The sequence below is a fragment of the Magnolia sinica genome, chromosome 6 (genome assembly GCF_029962835.1).
Source record: "Magnolia sinica isolate HGM2019 chromosome 6, MsV1, whole genome shotgun sequence".
Classification (NCBI taxonomy): domain Eukaryota; kingdom Viridiplantae; phylum Streptophyta; class Magnoliopsida; order Magnoliales; family Magnoliaceae; genus Magnolia; species Magnolia sinica.
Genome location: NC_080578.1, coordinates 51993137 through 52011560, shown reverse-complemented (window position 1 = coordinate 52011560; position 18424 = coordinate 51993137). Strand labels below are relative to the sequence as shown.

The following is an 18424-nucleotide window of genomic DNA, read 5'->3' as shown; positions in this document are numbered from 1 at the left end:
AGAGCACCTTGCTTCAGCGTGCCCATCTCGTGGAGGAGGGTCACTGGCGACTACCCCTGGTAGGCCTAACCCTCCTGAGGAGGAGATAGAAGAGGAGGATGAGCCGACCGAAGGAGCTAATGGGTTGGTCTCTGTCCGGAGATCAGCTAAGGCTACTGAGTCGGTGGCCAAAGGAGGGGAGGTCGAAGATGAGCAGAAGGATCCGGTTCCATCGGTTTTAACCGAGATGGATCTTAATAGGATTAGGGCCAGGTACCATGTCCCGGACTCGGTCATCCTGAAAAGGCCTAGCTATATGTCCTAGAGGGGGGGTGAATAGGACAATGCCAAATAAAAGTTATAATAGCGGAATTAAAAAGAATATGATAGCCAAAATAAATCACAATGCAAGAAAGTAAAATAACCTCAAAATTTAGATCTTGAGAGGTTGATACAAATGTCGTTCTAAGGACAACCTTACACCAAAAACCAAAGTTTATGGTAGGACAACCTTATTTCTAGAAAGATCTTTGTATCAAATCTCAAACCGAAGAGGAATACAGAAATAAATACAAACTGAATTGAAATAAATTGTAATCACAAATGTATTGTTCTAGGGACAGCCATACACCATAAAAATGGCAGGGCAACCTTGCTGGAACAACTTTTAAAGGAAATTAAATATTAAGCTGATAAAGGAATAACAGAAAATAAATTCTAAACTATTACAAAATTCTCACAATACTTGAATTAAATGATTACAACGTTCACCACCATACATACATCCCACAAAAGAATAATTAAAAATCAGAAGCATAAATCATTCAACCACAACACAAGGGATTATAGTGGTTCGCCTATGTGTTCACCAACTGTTAAACAACAGCCACACAAAATGCTACTCCACTCCTAATATCCTCACACAGGGGATATTAGTATTCACTAAAAATAGGTTTTCCCAGGTTCACCCAAAACCTCTATAATTGTGTCTTTGTCTGTGGGCTTACACAATTAAAAAACCCCACTTCTGAGTTTTCCTGGCTCTCCTCAGATAACCAATACAACAAGATTTTTCTGGCAAATCTTGAAAGAAACCAAAACAGAAAGGAATTTACAATTAAATGTAAAATACCTGATTATCTCCTTTGTTGTAGCAGCCCGGTAGAACCAAATCAGAGTAGATGATTGAATGTCCAAGTTCAATGTCCAGTACTCAATTACAATGGTTCTAATTCTAATAGATTTTAAATTAAACTGAATAGGACTTGCCTTAATTGATTCTGATTCCAAAGAAAGGGAATAACAATTCCTCTTATCAAATTAGATTGGAATAGCAGAAACAAAATCAATTAAATAAAGCTAAGGAAAGAGAATATTAAATAAGCACACTTAGCTTAGATGGAGCACAAAATTATCTCTCAGAAGTTCGACGAAGATTGGCTTGAATGGATTAATTAATTCGATAATTTCTTCTGAGATTCGTGCACTATTTATAGATGAGCAGATCGCGTCTTCGACTGGTATAGGGAGCTCTTCGACTAGTCGAAGCAATAACAGATATTTGAAAGATCCGGCGGGATAAGATCTGACCGTTCTACGACTGGTTGAAGGTCTCCTTCGACTGGTCGTAGGTTTCCTTCGACTGGTCGAAGAACCTAAAACACATCACTGGATCTTAAGTCGAAGATTTTCGACAGGTCGAAGATGCAGTCGACACTGTTCCTTCGACTGGTCGAACAGATTCCTGAACTAGTCGAAGCCTAACAGATTTTATCCGAAATTTGTAACAAACTAACGACTGATCGAGAAATTTCTTAGACTGGTCGAAATAACTCTAGGACTAGTCGAAGAAGGCCTAGGACTAGTCGAAGAACAGACCAAACTCATGTAAAATAACATTCGACTTATGTATCCAAAATGACCTACTTCTAAGGTCAACCTATAATCAGTCAAACCTCAACCATGAAGTAAGGACATTGAAACATTAGGAATTAGTGACCTTGAAGTATGAGCCTTGAAGTCTTGATGTAGTTGAAATCTTGATGTAGCTCAATCTTGAAAGTGTCTTGAGTTCTTTACAAACTGCCTTGAACTCTTCTTGAAGTCTTGCAGCTTGAGTCTTGTCTTGTGAGCAATTCTTGCATTCAAGATTGATCCTTATACTTGTGAGCTTTGCTTGTTGTGAGCTTTGGCTTGTTTATGAATGTTGATCCTTGAGAGAGCTTCACTTATGCAAGGTATATATAACAATGATTTTGGCACCACAAATTTGACAACAGATAGGGATATAAACTATAGCACTTACAAATCCTTCGCCTTCCCCTACCTAGTGAATTAGTCGACCGTCCTCCTGATGGGATGTTCGTAATCTTTCAAGTCGCTTTACAATGCATCTTGTGTCTGCCCCTCCAAGGCATTGCTCGGGATTTGCTTTCCCGACTCCAGATAGTGCCTGGGCAGATAGTTCTGAACGGGTGGAGGAACTTGTTCGGATGCTTGGTGTTGTGGATGAGACAGAGCAGCCCCCACTGACTATCGACAAGTTTCTCCATCTGTTTCAAGTATGGCCGAATCCATAGTAGCACGGCTGGTACTTTTTGTTTGTTTGGCGGAACAAGGGCGGACCTTTGATAACCGACCCTCCTACCTTCAACAAGCACTGGAGAGATAGATGGTTCTAGGCATGTGGCCGCTGGAAGACTACTGAGCCAGGGCTCATCGAATCTCGTGTTCCTCTGGCGTTCTCCCAAGCAGGTGACTCGACGAATACTTTTTACTTTATCTTTGCGCACTATTACGTATTTGAGTCTGAATGAATGCATTTCGCAGATATCCCCGAGCGAAGGCTGAAACTCGGGGCCGGCGCTTTAGCTCGGATCAAGAATCTGAAGGTGTTGAGTCCAGAGCAGCGGTCTTGGAAGAAACTTCTCCATCCGGAGTGACTGTTTGACTCAAGTTTAGACTCGGCCTTCACAGGTACCTTTTGGTTTTCTTGTCGCATTCCCTTTGAATTTTATTTAATTTGTCCTGCTTTTTCTAATGCAGAGATGGCTGAGGCAAGGCCCTTTCTTCATCCACCTTCTAAGATGAAGGCTCATCTGAGGTCAGAGACTCGACCTCTGAAGAAGCTGAAGACGGTCTCAAAAGCTAAGGGGCAAGCCACCCCGGCTATCCCGACCGTGATAATCCCTGACCCATAGGAAGGGGCGGATGCGATGGCTCCCGAGCCTTAGGTGGCTCTTGAGCCAGGACCTGTTGCCGAGCAGGTTTTGGAGCAGAGGTAGGAGTAAAGGAGAGGAGAGCCCTCAGGAGGGGAGACGACTCAACAGGGGATGTCGATCTTCTAACGGGCTGTGTCGAACCTGGTCCCTTGGGCAATTTCCCATGGGAGTAAAAAAGAGTTCGTTGCCCTCTTCGAAGCTCCCCAAAGGTGGACTCTCTCTAATGCGGCGAAGATACTCCTCGAGGTGAGACTTGCACTTTGTGCTTGTCTAATCGATTTCTTTGAGCTTGGATCTGATTTTACGTTTTCCTTTTGTAGTTCGCCCCTTACATGCTTAGGGCTAGCTCGGCGTTGGCCGATGCTCAGAAGCGGGCAACGGAAGCGGAGGCACAACTCGAAGTTGTCGTGACTCGACTCAACATAATGGTCGGTGACTTGGGGCTTACCAAGAAGGCCATCGACAAATCCAGAACCGAGGGTGCTCAGTTGGCCTCGCAATTACAAGAGGCCTGGGAGGAGAATTGGCTAAGTCACCAGGCTCTAAATGCTTCCGAGGAGAAGTTGTCTCGACTTAGGACCTACACTAAGGCTGCCATCGAGCAAGCCAAGGTCCAGGCCATAAATGCCTTTCTTGAGTCCTGCGAGTATTTGGAGGAACGAGACCGCTTCTATTAGGATGGATACATCAAATGTATCTAACTAATGAAGCAGTCTTTCTCCAACCTTGATCTCTCAGGATTTAATGAAGGTGCCTCTGGGTCTGAAGGTCTAGAGGCCAAGGCAGCTAGGTCTACTAATGCTATGGCTGATCTTGAGGTTGCTTCTGAGGTAGCGCCTGAGGTTGCTCTGAGTGGTGAGAGCAACTGAGTTCGAGCCAACTCCTGAGTTAGGTCCTCATGAACCTTGGAGTTGATTTGAATATGTCAAGCACTTTAAGCACACCAAGCTTCAGGCAATTCAAGCACACCAGGCTGGTTTGAGAGCATCTGCAACTGAGAGGGGACATAGTGCATTGTGGCCAACTCTCTTTGCCTTTCTTTGTTATTCCATCAATGTAATTTTAAAGTAGAAACTAATGTAATCCGATATAAAATGCATACTGATGAATGAATATACTTGGTTTTCTTATTCATTTGACTCAGTTTAAATGTTTTTCATTCTTTACTTGATCGGATCTCTCCAATTGTTCAACGGCCGACCTAAGGATGATAGATTTTTAAATGCTTGGCATTCCAAGGATGGGTGAGTAGCTGCCCGGGTAGATCTTCTAACCGATACATTCTAGGTCGGATGGTGCTCGAGATTATATAGGGTCATTCCCAATTGGGTCCCAGTGTGCCTGGACCAACTTAGTATTCAAGAACGTTTTTCGGAGGACCATGTCTCCTACTTGGAAGCGTCCAACCTTGACTTGGGCATTGTAGAACCGAGTTACTTGTCGTTATCGAGCTATCGTATATAGACGAGTCACTTCCCTTTGTTCTTCCAAAAGGTCGAGTCCAAGAGCCAGCAATTCCTCACTGTCTTGCTCGTTAAACGAACTGACCTGAGCCGAAGGCAATCCGATCTCAACTGGGGTGACATCCTCCGATCCATATGCGAGGGAGAAGGGAGTTTCTCCCGTGGCCGTTCGAGGAGTGGTTTGGTATGCCCGTAATATTTTAGGAAGCTCTTCGGCCATGCTTCTTTAGCTCGGTCGAGTCTGGTTCGGAGGTGTTATTTTATGATCTTATTGAATTCTTCAACTTGTCCGTTTGTCTGAGGATGATGGGGGGATGAATAGACATTTCTGATTTCGAGATTATCGCATATCTCCCGATACCGCCTATTGTCGAACTGCTTCCCGTTGTCGATAACCATGGTCCGAGGTACCCCGAATCGGCAAACAATGTTTTTCCAAACAAAGTCCGTGATATTTTGTTTAGTTATTTTAACTAATGGCTCGACTTCGGCCCACTTTGTGAAGTAATCTACTGCAACAATGACAAACTTGGTCTAACCTTTCCCCAAAGGGAGCGGTCCAATGATGTCGAATCCCCATTGTGCGAAGGGCCAGGGGCCGACCATAGGGGTCAGCATCTCGGGTGGCTGTCTCGGGACAGCTGCAAATCATTGGCATTTGTTGTAACTTTGGACAAGCTTATGAGCATCGTGCTGAATGGTTGACCAGTAATACCCTTGTCGTAAAATCTTATGTGTGAGTGATCATTCTCCTAAGTGATTCTTATAAATCTCTTCGTGGATCTCCCACAATACATAATTCGCTTCATGATGATTTAGGCAGCGTATAAGAGGAGTGAAAAATCATTTCTTATACAATACCTTGTCGATTATGGTGTAACGGGAGGCTTGGACCTTCAATCATCGAGCCTCGGCACGTTCCTCGGGCAACTTTCCACTGTTGAGATATTGGACGATTGGGTCGAGCCAAGTAGGTTCTGAGTCGATTGGATGTATGGTCGAGCTAAGCAGGTCATCAATACTTGGCCTAGTGACATCCTCAATCGGAACAAACCTGAGTATATCGTCTTCATCGGCAAATGCAAGTTTTGTCAATAGGTCGGCCTTAGTGTTTTCTGTTCGGGGGATCCGAGTGACGATATATAGTTGAAAACCATTGATCAACTCTTTACTTTCTTGATGTACGCTTTTAGTTGCTCTTTACGTGTTTGATATATGTTAGTGACCTGATTGATGACCAACTGCGAGTCGCTGAATACGTTGAGATGAGTGACGCCCAGACTGGTTGCGAGTCGGAGACCAAGCAATAAGGCTTTGTATTCTGCTGTGTTGTTCAAGGATTGAAATCTAAGTCTTAAGGCATATTGCATGTAGGTTTGGTCAGGAGTTTCCAAGACGACTCCTGCCCCGCTTACCTTAGAGTTGGATGAGCCATCGACATAAAGCTTCCAGGGCGTAGGTTCGGGCGAAGACTCAGGAGAAGCAATCAGCTGTTTAAGTGGCTCATCTATAAGCACGGTAGACGAGTCGACTTGCAGTGTAACTTCGACTATGAAGTCAGTTATAGCTTGTCCTTTAATTGATACCCTCGGCTTGTATTGGATGTCGAATTCACTAAGTTCGATCGCCCATTTTGTCAGTCAGCCTAAAGCTTTCGGTTTCTGAAGGATCTGACGTAGCAGGAGATCGGTCATAACAATGATAGTGTGAGCCTAAAAGTATGGCCGGAGACGTCATAAGGAGACTACTAGGACTAAGGCCACCTTCTCTAGAAGCAGATATCCAGTTTCTACCAGCAATAATATTTTGCTGATGTAATAGATAGACAATTGCTTTCCTTCATGTTCGCGTATCAAAGCCGATCTTATTGCTGCGTCAGAGACCGCCAGGTACAACAGTAAGGCTTCCCCAGGCTCGGGTTTCAATAAGACAGGTCAAGATCCGAAGTATGATTTTAGCTACTGGAATGCTGCTTCACACTCTTCCGTTCACTCTACTATTTTTCGTCCATTTAATTGTTTAAAGAATGGAAGGCACTTATTGGTAGCTCGGGAGAGGAAGCGATTGAGTGAGGCTACTTATCCAGTCAGCCTTTATATATCCTTGATTATTTTTAGGGATTTCATGTCAAGCAATGCTTTAATTTTTTCCGGATTCGCTTCAATCCCTCGCTGGCTGACTAAGAATCTGAGAAACTTACCCGAGCTTATGCCAAAGGCACACTTGCTTGGGTTCAACTTCATCTGGTATTTGCGAAGGATGGGAAATATCTCTTCTAAATCAGTAATATGATCAGCCGTGTGTATACTTTTGACGAGCATGTCATCGATGTATACTTCCATGGTTCGGCCAATCTGCCGAGCGAACATTTTTTTCACCAATCATTAGTAGGTCGCTCTTGCATTCTTTAGACCAAATGGCATCACACGGTAATTATAAAGTCCTTTGTTAGTGACAAAGGTAGTCTTAGATTTATTTGATTGATGCATTATAATTTGATTGTATCTACAATAAGCATCCATAAAACTAAGAAGTTCATGTCCTGCCGTGCTATCCACCAACTAATCGATCCTCAAAAGAAGGAAGCTGTCCTTTGGGCAGGCTTTGTTTAAGTCGGTATAGTCAATACAGACTCGCCACTTCCCGTTGACTTTCTTAACGAGTAAGACATTAGCTACCCATTACGGATAGTATATTGTTGAAGGTCAAATATTGCATATTAGACCCCAGTTATTGCTTGGATTTACGAACATGATACCGTTTAATGGCCCGCTTTAATCATGTTTGTGATGCAGAGTGTATTTACAAGCATGGACTGAAAAGGGAGCTTAAAGCATGGATTTAACACTCTGATGACACTAAAGGCAAGGGACGGACTCCAGGGGACCAAGATTGACGGAATTACACACCAAAGATCTGAGAAAATTGGGAAACTGAAGCTCAAGTGGCCCAAAAATCGTCCAGAATGCAAGATCACTGGGTTCCCACCATTCGATCAGCTCGAAACTCCACACATGGCCTGAGGACCATAAATTAACCGTACACGTCAAATTTCAACTCTCATTTCCCTGTATAAGTGGCCTAACGAACAGATCAGCCCATAAGCCGTTGATTTGAGGCTCACCTGATATTCAAATATACTTCAAACTCGGGTTCGACGCATTAAATTTAATGATACAGCAGATGGACGGTGAAGATTTCTTAGAAACATTAGAACGGGACCCCACTGGTAGTGTCAGTGCATTGTCCACAGTGCACTCCATGTGCGCTGGACCACCTCGTTTGGTCAGATTCGGTGTGACGGACTTTCTTTAAACAGAGAAAGGAGTCTCTGTTTTCTCGTTACGCAGGCTGTCTGCTGGGAGGGTGTGTGGTCCACTTGCATTCATCGGATGACTGATCCAAACTGACCAGATTGTCCAGGAGAAGATTTCTATGAAACCCTTGACGTTTTCGTTAAACTATGCACAAGAAAAAGCGCAGTAAAGAAGAAGGAGCCGATGAACGTTGATTAGTACTGTGGCCCACCAAAAACTCCGATTCAACTCAATTTTTAAATAATGACCTTAATCGTCCTTACGAGGCCAATGAACGACCTTGATTCACGAAAAATTCACTAAAAGTGGGTCCCACAGAGGTCAGCGCATCCACTTGCGTAACGCCTTACGCAATGCAGATCCGGTCGCCGTCTGATTTCATGGTCATTGTGCGATCATGGCGGTGATCGGGCCGGCGATCTGAACCATCCATAAGCTCCCTAAGTTGGGACTTTCCCCATCCATGCAGACCAAACGGAAAATGAGGATGGCCAGTTGTCCCAAAATCTATCCGAATATGAGTCATGCTGGGTAACCTGCAACGCCACTTACTTTCAAGTTCGCATATTGCTGTGCGTAAGGATCGACTCCAGAAACATCGGTTCTCCGAACAGACCTCTCCACCACCCTTAGCAGGCTATAAAGAGAGAATGAAGGAGAGAGAAGGGATCATCTTGGGCTGGACGTGAAGCACAACAGAGAGAGAGAGAGACAGGGAGTAGTTTTGTTTATCTGTTTTATTTGTAGTTTTTTTTTATCATGGTTTTCCAGAGATCTAGTCCAATCATGTTAGGCTAGACCTCTTAGCTAGGGCTAAGAGGTGAAGCTTGTGGCATGATGGGAAGACTATATGGCTGTAACGACCTTGGATTTTCTTGTGCTAATCTTTCCTTAAGTAGTTGTTTTTGGGGTAATTATCGCTTTACTCGATTGCTTGTGAAATTCGCATCAATCACTTTAAATTGTATCTGCATAGCTCTAAACGTGTAGATTAGTGAGCGCTACGTTACTCTGAAATCTGGGATCCATCGCTAAATCCAGTTGTTCTGGGGAATTTTTGGAAGATCTGGATCGGATCTGGACCGCGCGTCGAAAGTCCGATGGCGATGATCTTAGGCTGTTGCGGTCACCGAGTTGGGCTTGATCTTCACCTCGAAAATCAAGTCCATGTGATGTTCTGGGTCGATTTGGTTGAGCTTGGAGTGAAGAGTGTGAGAACGGTTGGAATTTATTAAGCTTTTATTGAAATCTAAGTCGTGTCGCTTGCGCGACGATTTTAAGCATTCTGACCGTTGGATTCTGACCCAATTTCACCCTCTGATCAGGATGGTTGGCCCAGGCATATCCTAGTGCTTGTGGACCTGATCGAGTTTCCATGACCGTTGAATTGAGTGTGGTCCGCCACGGCTGATCTGAAGAGCCGGTCGGTATGAAAACTCAGCTTGACCTAGATCCATGGTCAGTAAGCTTAAGTCCGACCTTTCGTGGTTATAGGCCCACCAGAAGTGCTTCGTTGGATCGAGAAAGGCGTGCTTTGGTTATAACCTAAGTATACCTTGACCCTGGGGTTATTTCCATCATTTTAAGGCCTATATATAGTCCTTAAACCCTAGCTCTCATTTCCATACGAATTTTCTCTAACCCTAGCTTGGAAAGAGAGTGGAAAAGAGAGAGTTAGTGAGAGAGATTGGTTGGTGAATCATCTTGATTTCTTCCTTGTTCTTCTTCACCTTTGAACCTTCACTTTGAATCGTTCTTCTGACGATTCTGAGTTCCTTTGGGGTAAGTTAACCTAACCCTAACCTGTGTTAGAGCTTAGATTAGACTTGGTGTTGTTGTATCTCATTTCTATCCTTATTTTAGGGTATTCTAGCGCCGTTGACGAAGACAACTCGTCCAAATCAGTTCGGCGGTTCTTTCTTGCTTAAGGTGCGGACTTTGAGTGTATAGGTTATGGTTTTCAAGGCTTTCAATCTCAGTCAGTGATTTATTCTTGTTATGGATGAGATTTCACATGCCAAATGTTATGTTTACATTGCTTTCCTGATATGCATGTGCTATATTGAGATTTGTGTATTCTAAGTGTATTTATAAAGTACCGTATACGTATAAAATACGCACTTGTGTTTGCCATGATTATTTGTCATGTATGTATGCTAGATGCATGTATGACGACTCCTTGGTAAAAGGAATTGTCTAAGTGCATGTATTTCAACATGCGTCATGTATGTTGTTCCATGTATGCTAAGTGTTTGTAGAAATGCATGAATGATCTAAGTGTAACTTATTACACTTGTTGCGGGCGTTGAGAAGTGATTCTCAATACTCCTATGGATGCGCATGTTTTCCTTTATGCAGTTATATTCCAAGTTATTTAAATTCAAGCATCTCCTATGCTTACATTTATGTTAAGTTGATATTCTTCAGATGTGTATGTACCATAATTTGAGCTGTTGATCCATTACTGTTTTACATTCCATATGAATATCTGTAGTAGTGTAAAGTGTTTGGGACTATGCCTTAGTCCAGGAAATCGGTAATTGACCCTTTGAATCGTGGTTGAGATTGCTTTTGCCACGTAAGACGTATTAGACGAATCCGAGTCGTATTAGAGTTGTCGGCAGTGGTTTGGCCACGCGGAGTGTTTGCGCACTCTATGTCGCTCAATTCAACGTGCGCTCGTGCTAGTCGAGTTCATCAAGTAACCCGATTGTCTGATGTATGTTAACCATGTATGGACGCTACTGCTTGAATCTAGGGTACCGAACTTACCAGTGAAATCCTAATAACCATGGTACCTGATCCGCTAAGACTCATGAGCCGGACATGGTGGTATGGGACACCGTGGTCGAGCTGTCGGCCTACGCTGGGGTGACGAGCCTCCCCGTAGTGACCAGTGAGCAACTAAACTCGTGATCCGATTATGGTGGTATGGGACACTATATTCGTGCTGTCGGCCTACATTGATTGGTGACGAGCCCTTTGTAGTGACCTCGAGAATACCTGGATACCGCAAGGAGGTGACGAGCCGATCTGTGGTAGTAAGGGCATGAAAGGCGTGCATTGATTGGTGACGAGCCCTTTGCTACGACCTCAACTATATGATCGTATGAGATATCTAGGATTGACGACCCTAGTATGGATCACTGTTTGGATGGTGATATGAGGAAGGTATCTTAGCTTCCCAATCCTGTTGTGTGAAATGGACTAATAACAACTTGGTAATCATATCCATGCACCGCATTTGCATGTGCTTTGTAGATGTGGCGCACTTTGAGGCGATGTCATGCGTAACATAAGATGAAGACGCTGAGGGTGTACGCGTGAGGGCACGCATCATATTGCATTCATGCTTGCATTAACAAGAGTACTTAGGATTTATTTACTTATCCTGCTTTATCATTACTGTTTGATTGAACTGATAACATGTTAACCAGTGCCTTATTGTTCCACTGAGTTGATCACTCACTCCCACGTTTCTGGGGAGGTGTTACACACCCACCAGACTCTTAGGCCCTGATGTTGCAGATGTGGATGCGACGTCTGAGGCAGAGCGGGAGCTGGATGACGACGAGGCTGCCTTCTCCTATATGCAGTTTTCAGACGGGTTCTAACGAGCCTCGGTCTGTTGCGCGAGATCTCTGGGATTATTTTTGGGGACTGAAATGATGTAATTTGATACCTATAATTTTGTTAAATAACACTTTTACACGATCTGGTTGTATATGTAATTCAGGGATTTACACTTGTACACATTTTACTATAAGTCTTCCGCTTGCTTTATTCACTTGTCCCTGAATCATATCAGTGTTTTGGCTTAATCTATTCCATGTTTTATGCACTAATACAGTCAACATACATTCATCATTAAATATGTTGCATAAGTGATGTTTTGGAACTCGGGAGCTGAGTTATGCTCGACCCCCGAATTTCAGGGCGTTACAATGGCTTTGATTCATTACTAAACTGATGTTGATCTTGGGTTGATTTTAAGGAATACCTTTAGTTTTTAATGGTTTGTTGTGACTGAAATTACAATAGATCTGCGATGGCTTTATGTATTTCCTTTTATTATTGTGATTATACAGTTAGGAAACCTTATTGTTCACCATCGCCCCTTGGATATGGTTGGATTACGGAACCCTTCCTAACATTCATACATCATTCAGATTGGATGTGGATTGGTTTAATTCTGTTGTTTGCTTTGTCTCGTGGGCATGGTTTTGCAATGGAATCCATTCTAATTTATATCTGTCTTGTCTCTTGGAAACTGGATCAACAATAGTTCAGATTCGATTTTAGTGATATATCTTCCAACTGGATGAAGATGGGACTTGAAGTCCAGTTGAGTTCGTGAATCAAGCGTAGACTTCCCTGATATCTACAAGTGGATCCTCTGAATCCCTAGTTTCCTTATCTCTGATTTCTCTTAAGTTTTACATTAATATTTCACCATTATTCCCTCAAATTCATTCGATTTAGATTTCATCTTGGTCTAATTCTATTTCTACTTAGTTTCAAATTACGTACAGGTTTCAGTCCCTTAAGATTCGACCTCGGTCTCACCGAGTTTATTACTACATCACAACCCCATACTTGGGGAGTGAATAAGTTTTTGGCGCCGTTGCCGGGGATTGACGATTACGATTCTTTGAAATTAATTAGTTTTAGAATTAGTTTGCGATTAGGATTTTACTAATTTTAGTTTTAGATTCTTATTTCTATTTGATTTCTAGAACTAACTTGTTCCTGTTTTATAGGATCCTGACATAAACTTTTAAATTGGTAATCCCTTTCTAATTTATCTACTTTTTCTATTTTTAGAATTAGGGTTTGAGTTTTAGAGATTTTCTAATTCTAGTATTTTTCTTTTTTTAGGAAATAGTTTATTTTTAGAAACTTTCCTCTTTTGTTTTTAGAAACTAGGTTAGTTATTTCCTCTTTTAGAAATTCTTCCCTTTTTAGAAACTAACCCAACCTTCCTGTTTTGTAGGATTCTGAGATAGGTTTCTAAATTGGTAATTTCTTTCTTAATTTCTTCCTTGCTATTTCTAAATTAGGATTTATTTTAGCAAGTTTCTAATTCTAACTCTTTTAGAATCTAACTTTGTTTCCTAATTTATTTTTAGAAATTTTCTACTTATAGATTTTTTTTTTTAGAAACTAACTTTCCTATTTTGTAGGCTTTTAAGATAGAAATTTCTAATTCGATAAGATCTTTTTCTACTTTCTATTTTTCAGATCTCTTTTAGTAACTTACTTACTAGTTTAGGACTTTCCTAATTTATTTCTTTTAGAAACTAGTTTACTTCTATCTTTCTTTTTAAGGATTTTCTAATTTTAGACCTTCTCTTTAGAAACTGACTTGTTTTGTTTTCTTTTGCAGGTTTTTAACTTAGGGACTCCAATTTGGTAAGTTCTTTCCAACGCTCTCTTTCTTTCTAGATTTTCATTTCCTTTCTTAGGATTAGGTTTCGAATTTGATTGAGGGCTATGGGTGTTTCATGCCCAAGTGGGCCCGTGACAACACTCGACGTCTCTTGACTGAAGGAGGATTGGTTGAGGGGTTAACTATCCATCGCAGGACTAAACACCACTTGAAATTTCCTGAGTTAATTGAAGTGATGCCTGAGAACCAACCTCTTCTACCTCAACCCAGGGTGGAGGACATTCAGGATGAGAATGAGGTGCATCAAGCACCCCCGCATCGTACTTTACGAGATTATTTACAACCAACGGGGGTGAGTACGCCCCCATGCATGATTTTTCCTGAAAATACAGGACATTTGGACATCAAGCCAGGGGTTATCCAACTCTTTCCTAAGTTCCATGGGCTTGAATCTGAAGAACCATATCTACATTTGAAAGAGTTTGATGAGATCATAGCCACTTTATATTTTCAAAATGTGTCTGAGGACACAGTCAGGTTGAGACTCTTTTCTTTTTCCTTAAAGGAGAAGGCTAAGACGTGGTTACATTCACTGCGTCCTAGATCTATTGGCACATGGAATGATATGCAGAGGGAATTCATAAAGAAATTTTTTCCACATCACAAAACGATTACCCTTAGAAAAGCAATCATAAACTTTACCCAAAAGGAGGATGAAACATTTTACCAATGTTGGGAAAGATTCAAGGATTTGGTCAGTTCATGCCCACAACACGGCTTTGAAACGTGGCGCATTACAAATTTTTTCTATGATGGACTGACATCTTTCATGCGCCAAATGGTCGAGACAATGTGTAATGGAGAATTCATTAACAAAAATGTTGACGAGGTATGGGATTACCTCGATAATCTTGCTGAAAAAATACAATCATGGGATTGTTACCCAAAATCAAACACAACGTCTAGGCCGACTCAATCTAAGGAGAAAGGTGGATTGTATCTCTTGAAAGAAGAGGATGATCTCAAGTATAAAGTGACTACGCTCATAAGAAAAGTTGAGGCCATGAAAGGAAAGAAGGATAATGTTAATGAAAGTGTTTGCGGCATCTGTGATTGCAACATTCATACAACTGAAAATTATCCTACGATACCTACCTTTCGAGAAGTGTTGAATGAACAATCCAATGCCGTAAATAATTATCAAAGATGTTTCAATGGACCGACCTCTAATACATACAATCTTGGTTGGAAAAATCATCCAAACTTTAGTTGGAGAAATAGACAAACTGCTACCCCTCAAAGTTTCTTCAATCAAAATCCAAATTAGGGAAAACCTCAAGAAGAACCGGTTCAAAATTCCATGCAAGAGCTGACCCAGGCAATGCGAGATTTTATGCAAAAGATGGATTCACGTATGACGGTTATAGAAAAGGGGATGCTTCTTGCACAACCACTCCCCAATCTTAAACCGCAATACGAGATAAGTAATCCCAGCTCTTCAAATCAAATGGAGCATGTTAAATCCATCACCACTCTTAGGAGTGGGAAGATCATTGATAAAACCCTTTCGGTTAGGCCCAAAAAGCCTCAAGAATCAGAAAAGGACAATAATGATGGATCTAGTGAGGCCCCACAAAAATTAGAACCAGAACTTTTTAAAAAGCCAGTTGCTCTATTTCCCCAACAGTTGGTCGCACCAAAACCTCTCTCTAGCTCTTAGGATATCCTAGAGATGTTGAAGCAAGTGAAAGTCAACATTCTTCTACTTGATGTCGTAAAACAGATACCTTCATATGCCAAATTCCTGAAAGACTTATGCACGACCAAACGACGGCAGAGTATTCAAAAGAAGATCTTCTTGACCGAGAAAGTAAGTGTCATCCTAAAGCAAGACGTGCCACAGAAATTCAAAGATCTCGGTAGCCCAACCATATCATGTGTAATCGGGGACCATCGAATCGATCATGCACTTCTTGACTTAGGAGCGAGCGTCAATCTGATTTCTTACTCGGTATACAAACAGTTAGGTTTGGGTGAATTAAAACCCACCCTAACCACACTACAACTTGCTGATCGCTCTGTTCGTGTACCAAGAGGGATAATTGAGGATGTGTTGGTCCAAGTTGATAGATTTTACTATCCTGGACACCGAACCCATCAATAACATGAGCACTCAGATTCCCGTCATTCTTGGTCGCCCATTCCTTGCCACTTCAAATGCAATTATCAATTGCAAGAATGGTGTCATGACTATGTCCTTTGGGAATATGACATTGGAGTCAAACATCTTTTTCAATAACGGCAGAAACTTAGAGGATGATGACGAGTTCCACGACATTAACATGATTGACTCTTTAGTGGAAGATACGACACCTCTGACCTTATCCTCTGACCCTCTAGAGACGTGTCTGGCCCACTCCCATGATTTTGATGATGACATGATTAGGGAGACGTTTTCCGGTACTCGAAGTTAACTGGTGGAGGCCACAATTTGAAGAGTTGCCCCAAACGGATGTAGTGCCTCTACGTCTAACCTCAAGCCGTCGAAGCTTGACCTAAAACCTTTGCCCTCTGATTTGAAATATGTCTATTTAGGTCAAGATGAGACATACTCGGTGGTGATCTCTGCCCACCTGGAGAAAGAATAGGAGAGTATGCTCATATCTACTCTCATTGAGCATAAGGGAGCCCTTGGATGGACGATAGCGGACCTCAAGGGAATCGACCCTTCGATTTGTACTCACCGCATATATCTTAAGGATAATGCGAAGATCGCTCGGCAATCACAACGTTGACTAAATCCAAACATGAGGGAAGTGGTTAAGGCCAAGGTTCTTAAACTATTGGATATGGGTATCATATACCCCATATCCGATAGTCAATGGGTGAGTCCAACTCAGGTGGTTCCTAAGAAGTCCGGGATCACCATCGTAGCCAATGCCAATAATGAACTCGTACCAACTAGAGTTACTACTGGTTGGAGAATGTGCATTGACTATAGGAAGCTGAATACCGTCACGAGGAATGACCACTTTCCTTTACCCTTCATTGATCAAATCTTGGAAAAGCTAGCTGGTCATTCCTATTACTGTTTCCTTGACGGGTATTCAGGCTACAATCAGATTGAAATCGCCCCCGAGGACTAGGAAAAGACCACATTTACATGTCCCCACGGCACCTTTACCTACAGAAGGATGTCATTCGGATTATGTAATGCCCCTGCCACCTTTCAGCGATGTATGATGAATATCTTTTCTGACATGGTGGGAAAATATCTAGAGGTCTTCATGGACGATTTCTCTGTTTTTGGTTCATCTTTCAGAGAGTGCTTAGAGAGTCTTAAATGTGTGTTGAAAAGATGTGAAGAAAAGAACTTGGTACTTAATTGGGAGAAGTGTCATTTCATGGTTCATAAGGTAATTGTCCTTGAACATATTATCTCGTCCAAAGGAATCGAGGTGGATAAGGTAAAAATCGATCTTATCTCTAACCTACCTCCACCCAAGAACATTAGAGACATGCGATCCTTCTTAGGACATGCAGGATTTTACAGGCGATTCATTAAGGACTTTAGTCTCCTCTCTCATCCTTTATGTAATCTACTTCAAAAGGATGCACCATACGAGTGGACTGAGCCATGTCAGGAAGCTTTCACTAAGCTTAAGGGCATGTTAACTAGTGCACCCATCATACAACCACCCGACTGAGGCATTCCTTTTGAACTTATGTGCGACGCGTCTGATTATGCTCTTGAGGTGGTTATAGGCCAGAGAAAAGATAAGAAACCCTATGTTATTCATTATGTGAGTAAGACTCTAAATCCTGCCCAAGTGAACTACTCGACTACGGAAAAGGAACTCTTGGCCGTAGTGTTCCCTTTAGATAAATTTCGGTCCTACTTGATTGGATCCAAGATCATTATTTACACTGATCATGCGACGCTCAAGTATCTTCTGTTTAAGAATGATGCTAAGCCCTACCTGATACGATGGATCCTCCTACTCCAGGAATTTGACCTAGAAATAAAAGATAAAAAAAGAGTAGAGAATGTAGTGGCTGACCTTCTTTCTTGCCTTAATCCCTCTGATTCCTTTGAAACGACACATATTAATGATATGTTCCCTGATGAACAATTGTTCAGAGTCTCCCATTCACCTTGGTTCGCTGATATTGCTAATTATCTTACCATAGGTTCCATACCGACACATTGGACTGCGCAAGATAAGAAGAAATTTTTCACCGAGGTGTGCAACTTTTTCTAGGATGATCTATATTTATTTAAATATTACCCAGACCAAATCTTAAGAAGATGTGTGCCAGATGTTGAGCATCAGAGTGTCATCTCTTTCTATCATTCACAGGCCTGTGGTGGTCACTTTTCTGCCAAAAAAACCACAGCTAAGATTTTACAGTGTGGTTTTTACTGGCCCACTATGTTCAGGGACACTCATGAGTTTTGCAAAGCTTGTGAGCGTTGTCAAAAATTGGAAGCATTGTCCCATCGAAATATGATGCCCTTGAATCCTATTCTTATCATCGAGGCATTTGATTGCTGGGGCATTGATTTCATGGGACCATTCCCCCAATCTTTTAGAAATCTATATATTTTGCTCGCTGTAGACTATGTCACTAAATGGGTTGAAGCGATTCCATGTCGGAATAATGACCATTGCACCGTCATTAAATTCCTAAAAGAGAACATCCTTTCCCGATTCAGAATGCCTCGAGCTATCATTAGTGATGGGGGCTCACACTTCTGTAATAGGCCATTCCAGAGTTTAATGAAGAAATACGGTATCTCTCATAAGGTGAGCACCCCATATCACCCACAGACAAGTGGGCAAGTTGAGATTTTTAATAGGGAGATCAAACACATTTTGGAGAAAACGGTTAACCCTGGCCGTAAGGATTGGTCAATCTGATTGACCGATGCCTTATGGGCTTACCGTACTGCGTTTAAAACCCCTATTGAAATGTCTCCCTTTAGACTTGTCTATGGGAAGGCTTGCCATTTGCCTGTAGAGTTGGAACATAAAGCCTACTGGGAAATTAAAA

The 18424-nt window shown here is 42.0% G+C and overlaps 1 non-coding gene across 1 annotated transcript; it reads right to left on the bottom strand.

The window, feature by feature from the left end:
* Positions 1-14042: 14042 nt before the first annotated feature.
* LOC131250245 (small nucleolar RNA R71) lies at positions 14043-14149 on the bottom strand. Its single transcript, XR_009173171.1, has one exon. It is a non-coding gene; the product is annotated as a small nucleolar RNA R71 (small nucleolar RNA).
* Positions 14150-18424: the final 4275 nt, after the last annotated feature.